The sequence below is a fragment of the Leucoraja erinacea genome, chromosome 32 (assembly GCF_028641065.1).
Source record: "Leucoraja erinacea ecotype New England chromosome 32, Leri_hhj_1, whole genome shotgun sequence".
Taxonomy (NCBI): Eukaryota; Metazoa; Chordata; class Chondrichthyes; order Rajiformes; family Rajidae; genus Leucoraja; species Leucoraja erinaceus.
The window spans coordinates 22,118,218-22,134,299 of NC_073408.1; positions in this window are offsets into that span (position 1 = coordinate 22,118,218).

Sequence of the window (16,082 nt, forward strand, 5' to 3'; positions counted from 1 at the left end):
ACAGAGAAGGTTCACCAAACTGATTCCTGGGATGTCAGGACTTTCATATGAAGAAAGACTGGATAGACTTGGCTTGTACTCGCTAGAATTTAGAAGATTGAAGGGGTATCTTATAGAAACCTACAAAATTCTTAAGGGGTTGGACAGGCTAGATGCAGGAATATTATTCCCGATGTTGGGGAAGTCCAGAACTAGGGGTCACAGTTTAAGGATAAGAGGGAAGTCTTTTAGGACCGAGATGAGAAAATCATTTTTTACACAGAGAGTGGTGAATCTGTGGAATTCTCTGCCACAGAAGGTAGTTGAGGCCAGTTCATTGGCTATATTTAAGAGGGAGTTACATGTGGCCCTTGTGGCTAAAGGGATCAGGGGGGTATGGAGAGAAGGCAGGGATGGGATACTGAGATGGATGATCAGCCATGATCATATTGAATGGCGGTGCAGGCTCGACGGGCCGAATGGCCTACTCCTGCACCTATTTTCTATGTTTCTATGTTTCTATGTTTCTAGCACAATCACAACGTCCAAATAGTGAGAAAGAAATTGAGGGCTGCTTGTTAGGAAGTTCCAAAGGTCTGTAATAAACCTTAAAGTTATGTTAGTTTAGTTTAGAGATACAGCGCGGAAACAGGCCCTTCGGCCCACTGGGTCCGCACCGACCAGCGATCCACGCACATTAACACAATCCAAAAATAGGGACAATTTTTACATTTACCAAGCCAATTAACCTACAAACCTGAAGGTCTTTGGAGTGTGGGATGAAACCGAAGATCTCTGACAGCATCCGTAGCTGGGATCGAACCCGGATCTCCAGTGCTGCACAGCGTGTCCATACACTTAATAATCTTATAAGTTTCAATAAGATGCCCTCTCATCCTGTACTCACATCCTCTTGTTATGAAGGCCAACATGCCATTCACTTTCTTCACTGCGTGCTGTACCTGCATGCTTACTTTCATTGAGTGATGAACAAGGACCTCCAGATCCCATTATACTTCCCCTTTTCACAACTTGACGCCATTTAGATAATAATTTGTCTTCCTGTTTTTTCTACCAAAGTGGATAACCTCACATTTTTCCACATTAAACTGCATCTGCCATGCGTCTGCCCACTCACCCATCCTGGCCAAGTCACCCTGCATTCTGATAGCATCCTCCTCATAGTTCACCCAGCTTTGTGTCATCTGCAAATTTGCTAATGTTTCCTATCCATGTACCTGTCCAAATATATTTTATGTGTTGTTATTTTACCTGCCACAAATACTTCTGAAACTTATTCCATATATCCTTCCCCATCTGTATAAAAAAGTTGCTATTAAATCTTTCCCTTTTCACCTTAAACTCATGCCTTCTAGATGTTCATTCCACAACCTTGGGAGAAAGAATTTGTGCATTCACCCTATCCTTTCCCTTCAAGATTTTATACACCTCTGTACAATCAGCGTTCAGCCCGCCAATAGTTTAGGCTCTCAATTCTTGGCCAAATCCCTGTAAATCTTCTCTGCGCCCTTTCCAACTTAATGACATCTTTACTATAGCAGCGTGGCCATAATGAACACAATATGCCAAGTTCGGCCCTACAAACAACTTGTACAATTGTAACTGTGACAATCACCCTTGAACCTGCTATCCTCTAAGGGATCATTTTTTTATTACTGGAAGTAAAAATGCTCTAGTAGAGAGGAGTTATTTTAAATGATTAATACAGGATAGGTCATTGGATGCTCAAAGCTGCAGCCATGTAATGTATTTTAGTTTAGTCTAGTTTATAGTCACATGTACCGAGCTACAGTGAAAAGCTTTTGTTGCGTGCTATCCAGTCAGCAGAATGTCAAAACATGAATACAATCGAGCCACTTACAGTGTATAGATACTGTACATGTTAAAGCTATAATGTTTAGTGCAAGGTAAAGACAGTAAAGTCTGATCAAGGATAGGTTTCACACAAAGGGTGGTGGGTGTATGGAACAAGCTGCCAGAGGTGGTAGTTGAGGCTGGGACTATCACAACATTTAAGAAACATTTAGACAGGTACATGGATAGGACAGGTTTGGAGGAATATGGATCAAACGCAGTCAGGTGGGGCTGGTGTGTCTAGGATATGTTGCCCAGTGTGGGCAGGTTGGGCCGAAGGACCTGTTTCCACACTGTATCACTTTGACTCAATGACTCTATAGTCCGAGGGTCTCTAATGAGGTAGATAGTTGGTCTGGCAGCCAGACGAGAGAACACAGGTATCACTGAGTATTTTTTCTTTGAACAGTAAAAATAAGTATCCAAAGGTAATCTCAAGTTAATGAGAAAGCAAAAAATGTGATAAATGTTAAGGCCAAATCCAATTAATATCCAGGATGATAATGTAAAGCACAGTTTGGAACTGAAGAAGTTAATTTGAGAAGTTAAAAGATAAACTATGAGAAGAGGCCAACAGGGAATATTAAAATGCTTAGGAAATATATGCTTGGGAGACTGGGACTAATAGAATTTGTTTTTCTGTGCAATTAGCAAATGTATAGCTCTAACAGTTGAACGAGGAGCACGGGGATGGTTATAGGAAGTGCTTCACTAGATGCTACATTAGCGAGGGCACAGAGATGCAGTAAGTCTCTGCTAGGATGCAGTGTAGGCAGATCGCCAGGTCAGTCAGTGTGCAGACATGATTTGATGCCTGCACGACCACTCCTGGTCTCAGCGTTCCAATTAATGGCCCGTCCTAACTTTACACAAATGAGCGCTGGTTCAGCAGCAGGAGCTTCTGTGTTATTAAGTTGATCATCAGCTGCCCACAGTTCTTGATGCTCGTTAATTTTCTCTGGCTGTTACTGGGATTTCACAGCGGCTTGGTGCTGGGAGGAGTTTGTTTCAAGTTCCAGACTCCTGATTGTTGGAATGTTGTTGACTACCAGACCGGCAGTGGGGAACATTGACAACATCATCTGGCCAGGTCGACCCCTGCTGCTCCGCCCCAGTGTCGCTGTCAGGACAACAGGCTTTTAAGGCCAAGACTAGACTATATTTTCAACAGCTTTGAATTTGAAGGATACAAGATGGTGCCGGAAACGTGGTGATGTTTTTTCAGTGAAATCTACTGTTGTTACTCTCCTGTAGTTTAGTTTAGTTTAGCTTCGTTTTTTAGTTTAGAGATATCGTGCGGAAACATCTTTGGCCCATCGAGTCCGCGCCGACCAGTGATCCCCACACAGTAACACTATTCTACACACACTAGGGACAATTTACGTTTATACCAAGCCAATTAGCCTGCAAAACTGTACGCCTTTGGAGCGTGGGAGGAAACTGGAGCTCCCGGAGAAAACCCATGTAGGTCATGGGGAGAACGTACAAACTCCGTACAGACAGCACCTGTAGTCAGGATCGAACTGATCGGTCTCTGGAGCTGTAAGTTGGCAACTCTACCACTGCTCCACCATGCTGCCCTAAGTATGATTGTGCTTATGTATAGTAAGTGCATATCTATAGTAATTATGCGTGAGTATCGGAGGTCGGATGGGCTTGCGGTTGGTGTCGGTGGTTGGTTGCAGATGTGCCGCTGAGAGAACAAAGAGGGAACCGGCATAGGGCGGGGGTGGCGGTGAGATCAAAGAGGAACCATTGGAACCACATTGAACACATGTAACGGTGTCGGCGCCCTTTAGGTGGTGACTCTTTGCATACCTTGTGTACGGTAGCAAAACAAACAATTTCACTGTGACGTGCCACATGTGATAATAAAGTATCATTCATTCATTCATTCATACATACATTCATACATTCATACATTCATTCATTCATTCAATCATTCATTCATTCATGCATTCATACATTCAATCATTCATCATTCATTCATTCATTCAATCATCCATTCAGTCATCCAGTCATTCATTCAATCATTCATTCATTCATTCAAGATTTTTAATGAACTGTATCCAAAATAATTTCACTGTGTCTAGGTACATGTGATAACATAGTACCATTGTACCTCTGCACAAATTAGTTGCTCTCACATTGGTGGGTTAGTAGCCATTTCAATTCTAGTTAAGCTTGTGACAATAGGTAGAACACTGGGTAAGGGAGAAGAAGAGGTGTGACCACTTGTAAGCGCCTGGGTGGCTCACAACACAGTGGTATGAACGTTGAATTCTCTGATTTAATTTGCATTTTACTAACGCTCCCTGTCCCTCTGGCACTCCCTCCCCCACCCCCTTTCCTTCACCCTAGTTGTTTCAGCATTTCCACAGTTCACCACATTGTATCTCTCAAGATCACACCTTCCATCGCCAATAATGGACCGACCACCCCCACACTCTTCCCACTTCTCCGACCAGTCTTACTGTCTCCGACTACATTTTATCTCAGTTTGCTTTGTTGTTATTAACTTCTCCCAGCTGACAATGATCAATTCTACATTTTCCTTGATCCCATTCCCTTTGACCTAGTTTCACACCTTACGCTTCCTTATCTATGTATCTCCCTCTCCCCTGACATCAGACTGAAGAAGCGTCACTCATTCCTTCTCTCCTAAGATGCTGCCTGTCCCGCTGAGTTACTCCAGCATTTTGTGTCTATCTTCGGTTTAAACCAGCAATTGCTGTTCCTTCCTGCACAATGGGCCTTCCAGGGCACAACCCTGCCTGAGTTAATTTGTTTTTGGCCCTGTTTGATCTTGATTTCCTGCTTTCATTTCTCCTCCCCTTAATTTCAGTCAGAAGAAGAGACCCGCTCCAAAACGTCACCTGTTCTTTTTCTCCAGAAATGCCGTCTGACCCGCTGAGCTACTCCAGCACTCTCTGTCTAAGCTTGTGGTGTGATTTGCCTGGAATGCACGCAAAGCAACGTTTTTCACTGCATGTCAGTACGTGATAATAATAAGCCAATATTGCAGTTTTTGTTCTCTGCCTCCAGGCAAGTTACAGAAATACAATGATGAGCAATTAAGCCCCCAACCGTGTGTTTTATCCAGCCCTCCAAAGTAGGCTTGCAGAGACATGAGAGACTGCCTTTATGGACACCAGGAGCTGTAAATGTTGGAATCTTGAGCAAAACACACTTAGCAAGTCAGGCACCACCTCTGGAAGGAATGGACAGGCAACGTTTTGGGTCCGTTGATTGAGGTGAGGGAGAGAAATGTGGAAAAATGTTGTGAGCGGGACAAAGCCTGGTAGGAGATAGGCAGATACAGTTGGGAGGGTTCAATTGGCAGATGGGTTGTTACAATCCGGAGCAAAACATAATCTGCGGGGGAAGCATGTGGGGGAAAGGACTGTTGACCAGCCCCTGCATCAAATTTCTCATTCTTTCATCAATTTCTCCCCATTAGCCCCTGTGTCATATCATGGGGTGGCATGGTAGAGCCACTGCCTTAAAGTGCCAGAGACCTGGGTTGTGTCCTGACTACGGATGCTTGTCTGTACAGAGTTTGTAGGTTCTCCCCGGGACCTGCGTGGACTTTCCCTGAGATCTTCAGTTTCCTCCCACACTCCAAAGACATACAAGTTTGTAGGTTAAGTGGCTTGGTATAATTGTCAATTGAGCCAAGTGTGTGTAGGATAGTATTAGTCTGCGGGCATCACGGGTCTGCGCAAATTCAGTGGGCCAAAGGGTCTGTTTCTGCGCTGTATCTCTAAACTAAACTAAATAAAGATAAACATAAATTGCTTGAGCAACTCAGGGCGATGGGCAGAATCTCTGGAAAGAAGGAATGGGTGACGTTTCTGGTCTAGACCCTTCTTCAGACCCAGTCAGGGGAAAGAGAAATGGAAACAAAACTAAATACCACCCCATCTCCTCTTTATGCTCGCTATCTTCCTCTCTGCACATTTGACTGCACTGGGCCTGTATTTAGAAGAATGAGGGGGGACCTAATCGAAACTTACCAAATAGTGAAAAGCCTGATTAGAGTGAAAGTGTAGATGGTGTCTCCAGTAATGGGAGAGTTAATACCGGCGATTCATAGTTTTGTGATTAATATGGGTGTCAAAGGTTACGGGGAGAAAGCAGGAGAATGGGGTTGAGAGGGAAAGGTAGATCAGGCATGATAGAATGGTGGAGTAGACCCAATGGGCCGAATGGCCTAATTCTGCTCCATTACCTATGAACTGACGTATTGCAGGATTTCCACTCAAACCGCTGACAATTCCTTCACCACCGAACAGCTGGGGAATCCATCTGGGAAAATGAGAGCTTCCTGGACAGGACACGAGTTGGGCCAAAGAGCCTGTTTCCAAGGGGTTTGACTCTCTCTGTGACTCTGTGACTCTAACAGAGTCTGAAGAAGGGAGGCGAACAAAAATGTCACCCATCTATTTCGTCCACAGATGCCGTGTGTGTAGGAGATAACTACGTCAAAGTCAGCCTGAAACTCGAGTCTGACAAAGGGTCACCGAACAGATGCTGCTTGACTCACTGTTCCTTCCGCAGTTTAGTGTTCACTTCAAGTAAGCTTTTTTTGTGGCACACTCCAAAGTTGTAGCTGTTTTACCTCAGAATACTTAAATTAATTCATTAAAACTGCAATCTTGGGTTGGGCCGAAGATAGACACAAAATGCTGGACAGGCAGCATCTCTGGAGAGAAGGAATGGGTGACATTTCGGGACGAGACCCTTCTTCAGAATGGTTAGGGATAAGGGATAAACAAGAGATATAGATGATGATGTAAACGATGATGATGTGGAATATGGATTAAGAACAATGAATAAAAGATATGCAAAAAATTAACGATGATAAAGGAAACGGGCCATTGTTCGCTGTTTGTAGGGTGAAAACGAAAAGCTATGTGGCTTGAGTGGGTTGGGGATGGATGCTGCTTTTACCATTTACCTATTAACATTCTCCACAATCCTCGACAGGAGTGGTGGTGGGCGGATACCGACACTAACTCTGCATTAATCCTGTCACAAATTAAATTCAAGTAACCTCCAATATAACATCGATTTTCCCTCTGCCGGTTTAACAGGTGACTGGGTCTGCTGAGGTGAGAGGGGAAGAAATGTAGACACTGTGCCATAGGATTACGACATGGTGACGGATGGTGTGAGAAGATAAAATAAATCAGCAAAGCAAGCCAGCCAAATATTACAAAGTAATCTTAAAGGGAAGGAGAAAGGTGAAAGGGAACTATGAGGTAAAAACAGTCACAAAGTCTTAGAGTCATACACCATGGAAACAGGCCCTTTGGCCCAACTCATGTCCTGTCAAGCAAGCTCTCATATTCCAGATGTCCAGTGGTCATTCAGCTGGTGCTCCAGTTCCCTAAAAGCTGAGTCTCATGTTGCGAGTTGACACAAGAGGAACCCGGAGTGAAAGACTCGTGGTTGTGTACGAGATTGCAAGTGTATGATCATGAGTTTAACCGAGTTCCCACGGGCATGACAAGTTTGCCGTTTACTTGTAATTTCTGCGATGTTCCAAGTTTGTCTCCCGAGTTACTCTTGAGCCAATCCTGATTGAAGGTTTGTTTTAATAAGCAACAGTGTTAAAGAAGATTACACAAAAAAGCTGGAGAATCTCAGCGGGTGCAGCAGCATCTATGGAGCGAAGGAAATAGGCAACGTTTCGGGCCGAAACCCTTCTTCAGACTGAACACTTCAGTGTTCAAGAAGACCTCTCCATCCTGTGGCTTTGTTTTAAAGATATAATTCAGAGCGGCCGCATCTATTGATGTGACCTACAAAGGGAAACTGCGCACCATCCAGTGCCAGAGCAGTTATGATTTGTTTCAAACACACAGGTTTGATATGTTTTAATTGAATTTACTGCCATGTCTACACACTGCGGGGAGACGAGAGATTAAATCTTTAAATGTGGACGGATGTGCACATCAGATTGTTGTGAGACGGAGCTCAGGGTTCACCATCTGAGTCAAGAGTCAAGAGTCAAGAGTCAATTTAATTGTCATTTGGACCCCTAGAGGTCCAAACGAAATGCCGTTTCTGCAGCCATACATTACACACAAATAGACCCAGACACAACATAATTAGATTTTACATAAACATCCATCACATAGCTGTGATGGAAGGCCAAAAAAAACTTATCTCTCCACTGCACTCTCCCCCCCCCCGATGTCAGAGTCAAAGTCAAAGCCCCCGGCTGGCGATGGCGATTGTCCCGCGGCCATTGAAGCCACGCCGGTTGGTGCGAGGTCGCACACCGGGTCTTGGTGTTGGAGCCCCCGGTGTGCGCTCGTAAAGTCCCGCGGCCGTTCCAGCCGCGCGGGGCAATGGTGTTAGGCCCCGCTCCAGGAGCTCTTCGACCCCGCAACTCGGGCGGGAGAATTCGCCGTTGGAGGAGCCCCGAAAAGCGGTCTCTCTCCAGGGATCCGCGGGCTCCTGGTGCCGCTGTCCGCAGACCCGCAGCAGCAGCCTCCGACTCAGCAGCAGCCTCCGACTCAGCAGCAGCAGCGGCAGCAGCAGCCTCCGACTCAGCAGCAGCCTCCGACTCAGCAGCAGCAGCAGCAGCGGCAGCAGCAGCAGCAGCGCTCCTCCACCGCTCCAACCGCTCCGGACTCGGCCAGCCCCGCGACGGCGATGGTGAGTAGCACCAGAGTCCCCGGCTCCTCCCGTTGGAGGCTTCTCCTCGTTGCGGCCTCAACGACGACGGAAACCCGACGAGAAAAAGGTCGGGTCTCCAGTGCAGGGAGAGATTTTAAAAAGTTCCCCCCCCCCCTCCCCACCCCAGTGGAGAAAGACCCACACACACACACCCCAACAAAAAATAAACAAAAATAACAGCTGCTTTGGTGCCCAGGGTGCGCTGGGTTGAGGTGGAGAGAGGTTGGGGGGGGGGGGGGGGGGGGGGCGTCATTAATTTGTCTGGGGTGACACGGGCTCTTGGGTTAGGCTGGGATCATTCTTTGCGGGATGATCTTAGTGCAGGAGACAAGTGTAGGAGAGGTGTTCTGACTGTGTGGGCAGACATTTTGGAAGTGATTGCCCACCAGTCTCAAAAGCCGCTGTGTCTCCCTGTCACTGGGATAGCAGGGGGTGATCAAACCGCACAATACCCCCCTCCCCCTCCACGCCAACACGAAGGGCAACGATCCCAATAGCGTCAGGAACAGCGGGCAGGCGACAATCACCTGCCATTACGCGAGAGAGATCATGCACTGTTGTAGGTCTCCTTTGCACTCCAGTCCCGTCCCGACCCCCTGGGAAACTGAAGGGAACGACTGTCCCAGGGCCACTGGCACTGACCTGCTGGCATCGCCGACGTGAAGACAGTGCAAAGCCCCCGCGCCGGTGCAATGGGCGGGGAGCTGGAGAGGGGAGGGAAGGGGTCACACACATGGCCGGGAAGCAGAGGGGTGTAGGTGGGGGTGGTGACAGACAGGGCCAACAATGAGTGGAGAAAGACAGAAACACCGACGTGCAAAGGAGACCTACAACAGTGCATGATCTCTCTCGCGTTATGGCAGGTGATTGCCGCTGGGAAACTGAATGGAGCGACAATCTGCTGCTGCCTGCCCGCTGAGTTAAAGAGTTCCCACGGTAGACTCACGATACACTAAGGTAAATGCACGGGTCACTTCGTTCTTATAACAAGTTAAAATGTTTCAATTCTTAACCACAAGAGTAAAATTGACTCGTGGAAAATGTTTGATTTTTTGCAAGAGTTGACAAGTTTTCACGAGTACCTGCCGTTAGCGCCACGAGTCTCTAAGTTGCGTCCACGAGTTCCGTACGTTAATCGTACGTTATTACCATGAGTTTTAACTCGGGGTACCTCTTGTGTCAACTCGCAACGTGAGACTCAGCTATAACACAGTCCTTAAGGAGCTGCACCTATACACAATTCCCACAGGTCACTAGGGGTGCCACCACTTTCCCTGATTCCCCACATCCCCAAGGAGGAGCATTCTATCAACGTTGTTCACTGTTTGTGTAGAGGGAACTTCAGATGCTGTTTACACTGCAGACACAAAATACTGGAGTAATTCAGCGGGCTAGGCAGCATCTCTGGAGAGAAGAAATAGATGACATTTTGGGTAGGGTCTCAACCTGAAACGTCGCCCATTCCTTCTATCCAGGAATACAGCCTGTCCAGCTGAGTTACTCCAGCATTTTGTGTCTATCTTCAATGCTCACTGTTCACTGTGATCATCTATTTAAAACCTACCTCTTTGGCCATGACTTTGATCGTGGTCAGGTATGTGGTCATGTAACACTCAGTTACCTCAAGACTGACTTGTGTTAGGATGTTCTTTCTACATTGGATGTGCTATATAAATGCAGGCTGTTGCTATTGTTGGCCAAGTGTTTTCACCAGGCATGGACTTATCGAACTGCAGAGTGTAAAGATAATCAACAGAAAAAGCTATGACACACAATGAACTGCAGATTCTGGAAACTTCAGCAAAACGCAAAGTATCTCTAACTTCTCTCTAACTTCTACAGATGCACAGTGGAGAGCATGGTGACCGGTTGCATCGTGGCTTGGTTCGGCAACTTGAGCGCCCTGGAGAGGCAAAGACTGCAAAAAGTAGTAAACACTGCCCAGTCCATCATCCGCTCCCCTTCCATCGAGGGGATTTATCGCAGTCGCAGCCTCAAGAAGGCTGGCAGTATCATCAAGGACCCACACCATCCTGGCCACACACTCATCTCCCTGCTACCTTCAGGTAGAAGGTACAGGAGCCTGAAGACTGCAACGACCAGGTTCAAGAATAGCTACTTCCCCACAGCCATCAGGCTATTAAACTTGGCTCGGATAAAACTCTGAACATTAATAATCCATTATCTGTTATTTGCACTTAATCAGTTTATTTATTCATGTGTGTATATATTTATATAATGGTATATGGACACACTGATCTGTTTTGTAGTCATGCCTACTATGTTCTGTTGTGCTGAAGCAAAGCAAGAATTTCATTGTCCTAGAAACATAGAAACATAGAAATTAGGTGCAGGAGTAGGCCATTCGGCCCTTCGAGCCTGCACCGCCATTCAGTATGATCATGGCTGATCATCCAACTCAGTATCCCGTACCTGCCTTCTCTCCATACCCTCTGATCCCCTTAGCCACAAGGGTCACATCTAACTCCCTCTTAAATATAGCCAATGAACTGGCCTCAACTACCCTCTGTGGCAGAGAGTTCCAGAGATTCACCACTCTCTGTGTGAAAAAAGTTTTTCTCATCTCGGTTTTAAAGGATTTCCCCCTTATCCTTAAGCTGTGACCCCTTGTCCTGGACTTCCCCAAAATCGGGAACAATCTTCCTGCATCTTGCCTGTCCAACCCCTTAAGAATTTTGTAAGTGTCTATAAGATCCCCTCTCAATCTCCTAAATTCTAGAGATTATAAACCAAGTCTATCCAGTCTCTCTTCATAAGACAGTCCTGACATCCCAGGAATCAGGCTGGTGAACCTTCTCTGTACTCCCTCTATGGCAATAATGTCCTTCCTCAGATTTGGAGACCAAAACTGTACGCAATACTCGAGGTGTGGTCTCACCAAGACCCTGTACAATTGCAGTAGAACCTCCCTGCTCCTATACTCAAATCCTTTTGCTATGAAAGCTAACATACCATTCGCTTTCTTCACTGCCTGCTGCATCTGCATGACTACTTTCAATGACTGGTGTACCATGACACCCAGGTCTCGTTGCATCTCCCCCTTTTCCTAATCGGCCACCATTTAGATAATAGTCTGCTTTCCTGTTTTTGCCACCAATATGGATAACCTCACATTTATCCACATTATACTGCATCTGCCAAACATTTGCCCACTCACCCAGCCTATCCAAGTCACCTTGCAGTCTCCTAACATCCTCCTCACAGCTAACACTGCCCCCCAGCTTAGTGTCATCCGCAAACTTGGAGATATTGCCTTCAATTCCCTCATCCAGATCATTAATATATATTGTAATATATTGTCCTATCAGGGACACATGATAATAAACTCTCTTGAATCTTGAATCTCTTGTGTCTCCCTCTCCCCGACTCTCAGTGAAGAAGGGTCTCGATCCGAAAAGTCACCCATTCCTTCTATCCAGAGATGCTGCCTGTCACACTGAGTTACTCCAGCATTTTTGTGTCAATCCTCCTAATTTACGTTCATATGTATGAACACAAGCACTTAACACTTTCTCTGTGGAGCTCCTGTAGTGTTGCTGCAGTTTGAGTTGTGTGTAGAAACAAGAATCTGCAGATGCTCATTTACAAAAAAAGGCACAAAATGCTGGAGTAACTCATCGGGTCAGATGGCATCTGTGGAGAACATGCAATCTGAAGAAGGATCCTGACTCAAAACATCACCTATCGATATTCTCCAGACATACTGCCAGATGAGTTTAGTTTAGTTTAGTTTTGTTCAGAGATAGTGTAAACAGGTTCTTCGGCCCACCGAGTCCATTATCAGTGATCCCCGCACACTAACTCTTTCCATTACACACTAGGGATAATATACAATTTTAGCAAGACAATGAGCATATAAACCTGTACATCTTTGGAGTGTGGGAGGAAACTCCCGGAGCTCCCGGAGAAAATCCATGCATGTCACGTGGAGAACGTACAAACTCCGTCCAGACAGCACCCGTAGTCGGGATGGAACCCAAGTCTCTGGCGTTGTACGGCAGTAACTGTACCGCTGCACCACTGTGCCATCCTGCTCTAGTTGCTCCTGCACTTCATGTCTTGTTTACAGTCATTGCAGTAACATCTCTCCATGCACTGATAGGTTCAAAGTTCCCTGTCTCAACCTTTCTATGAAAAATGATGACAAGAATTAATTAATTTGAGCAGTGCAAGAAACAGGCCGGACACAAGTTGGGGCTTGTGTCGATCAGCTGTCTTGGGTGTGATTTTTGTATTGTAAATAAATGGGTATTCATGGCAAGTTGTAAAAGAGGCAAGTTGTAAGGGCGGCATGGCCACACAGCGGTAGAGTTGGTGCCTTTACAGCGCCAGAGACCCCGGTTCGATCTTGACTACAGGTGCTTGTCTGTATGGAGTTTGTACCTTCTCCCCGTGACCTGAGTGGGATTTCTCCGAGATCGTCGTTTTCCTCCCACACGCCAAAGGCATATAGGTTTGTAGGCTAATTGGCTTGGTATAAGTGTAAATTGTCCCCAGTGTGCGTAAGATAGTGTTAATGTGCGGGGATCGATGGTCGACGTGTCCGCGTTGTATCTCTAAATCTAACTACAGATGTTGGTTTGCAAAGATAGACACAAAATACTGGAGCAACTCAGCGGCTCAGAACTGGTCACCTGTGCAGATGGGGATGGGCCTAGGTAAGGGATCACATGGTAAGAATGGTACCAGAAATGCGCAGACTAAACAACAATTCCAATTAAGAACTGAACCTTTGTAAGATCATTGGAGTACAGAGGCTACATTGGAGCATTGCATTTTTTATTCGTGTTTCGTTGTATTTTATATCATTATGCCATTTTTGTATTATTTTATGCATTTCCATTTGTAGGGCTTTACGTGATTTTAATTGCAATGTTTAATCAGCTTTCATAAACTTAGCAGAGCCCTGAATTGTGTACTCTGTGAGTAAGACTTGGTTCACTGCATCTGCTGCCAAGTTGAGGATTTCCTTTCTATGACATCAGAGATGTCCTGTTTGTGTACTTGGGTGGTGTGTCGGGTTCAGACGCTTCTGCGGACCAGTAAACTCCTTGGTCCCTCGAGCCTGCTGTCCGCTGACTATAACCATAGCTCCACATTCCCACCTACCTGCATTGAACTTTCTTCCCCTTGCTTATCAAGTACTTGTCTGACTTTGCCTTCAAAACCTTCAAAGACTCTTCACCCACTGCTCTTTAATGAATACATCCCAGCTTGACCAGCTTCCAAAGGGAAATAATAACTTTTCCCTGCCATAAATGGCCAATGCCTTATTTTTATACAGTAACCTCTATATCTATATTCTTCCATGAGGGACCCCTCAGTATCTGAAACCTTTCTATCAAGCCCCTTTACATTCTTTGAAACTCTAGTGGGTGCAGATCTGGACTGTCCTGATGATACCTCTGAAGATAATTATCCATTCCAGATATAACTCCGGTAAAACTTTACTGAATTATTATTAAAACAATACCATTCTTCACACAGCCAGAGGTATGTTCCGGCACTGGTCCTATTTCACATATTTTTAGCATCTGTCCTAATGAGAGTCAGGGGAGGGGACTGACTGACTGTGTCCCCTGACTCTCAGTCTGAAGAAGAGTCTCGACCCGAAACGTCACCTATTAATTTCTCCGAGATCTTTGGTTTCCTCAGACGCTCCAAAGACGTACAGATTTGTAGGCTAATTGGCTTCGGATAAATTGTAAATTGTCTGTAGTATGTGTGGGATAGTGTTAATGTGTGGTGATCGCTGGTCGACGCAGACTCGGTGGGCCGAAGGGCCTGTTTCCGCCCTGTATCTCTAAACTAAACTAAATCTGTATTAATCTGAAGAGGGGTCTCGACCCGAAATGTCACCAGTTCCTTTTCTCCGGAGATGCTGTCTGACCCACTGAGTTACTCCAGCTTCTTGTGTCTATCCACGGTTTAAACCAGCATCTGCAGATCCTTCCTACACTTACACTAATCATGCCCATTTATGCCTCCCTACACTTCCATTAAAGTTTCCTCCAGACTTGTCCACTCACTGGCACACTAACGACGACTTACAGCTTATTAACCAGCCATTTTACCGATCTTGGGGATGTTGGAGCACCCAGAGGAATCCCAAGTGGTCACAGAGAGAACCTGCAAACTCCACACAAACAGTGCTGGCAGTAGGGACCGAATCTGTGTTACTGGATCATTTTCTCCATACTCTGTAGTACCCCATTGTTCATGTTATATGAACAAGCCTCATTAATACTTCCTGAGCGAATCACCTCACAATTGTCTGTATTACAAAATACAACCCTCTACCTTCATTGTCTGTCCTCCTTGTCCGAGGCCAATATGCCTTGATCCCATGGCCACCCAGCCTCTTGAACTAGTCAAACTAGTCAAACCTTTGACCTTGTCAAACAGGCTTTATTATAGTCCATGAATATCACATCTACTTGCTCTCCCCATTGATACAGTTTGTATTGTAACATTATGTCTATAGTATCCGCTGTTCCAGGTGTGGACTCCTATATATCGGCGAGACCAAGTGTGTGCTTGGCAATCGTTTCGCTGAACACCTCCACTCAGTCCGCCTGAACCTACGTGATCTCCTGGATGCCAAACACTTTAACTCCTCCACCCATTCCCACGCTGACCTTTGTGTCCATGGGACTCCTCCATTGTCAGAGTGAGGCCCAACACAAATTGGAGAAACAGCATCTCATATTTTGCGAGGGCAGCTCTCATCCCAGCGGGATGAATATCAACTTCACTAACTTCAAATAATCCTTGCTTTCTCCTCTCTCCCCATCCCTCCCCATCATAGTTCTCCGACCAGTCTGACTATCTTCCTAGTTATATTTTATCTTTGTATGCTTTGTTGTCACCTTCCCCTAGATGACAACGATCTATTCTACATTCTCCTTGTTCTTCGTCCCCTTTGATGTCTCAATTTCACAACTTACCCTTCCATACCTCTGTGTCTCCCGCTCCCCTGACTGAAGAAGGGTCTCGACCCAAAACATCACCCATTTCGTCCATCCAGAGATGCTGCCTGTCCCGCTGAGTTACTCCAGCATTTTGTATCTATCGTCGATATACTTTGTTATCTCTTCAAATAATTCATTCAAATAGGTCAGCCATGTTGGCTGTCTTAGATTAGTCCTTGCCTTTCCAGATAATCATTAATTCATTCCCTCTGAACATATTCTTCCCGTATCTTCCCAGCACTGATGTTAGGCTGATTGTTATCAGACTTTGCCCTACTGCATTTCTTGCAAAGAGAATCCATCTTTACTGACCTTCAAGTGCGTTAGAAATCTCAGCCAGAGCATCAACATTCTCTCTCTTGCCTCCTGCAGCAGGCTGGGAGAAATGCCTTCCATCCCTGGGATTTTATCCACCCACGTGTATGCCTGTCAAAATATCAAGTTCTTTTAAGTTTAGTTTAGTTTAGAGATACAGCGTGGAAACAAGCCTTTAGAACCATCGAGTCTGCGCTGACCAGTGATCCATGCACATTAACACTATCCCAC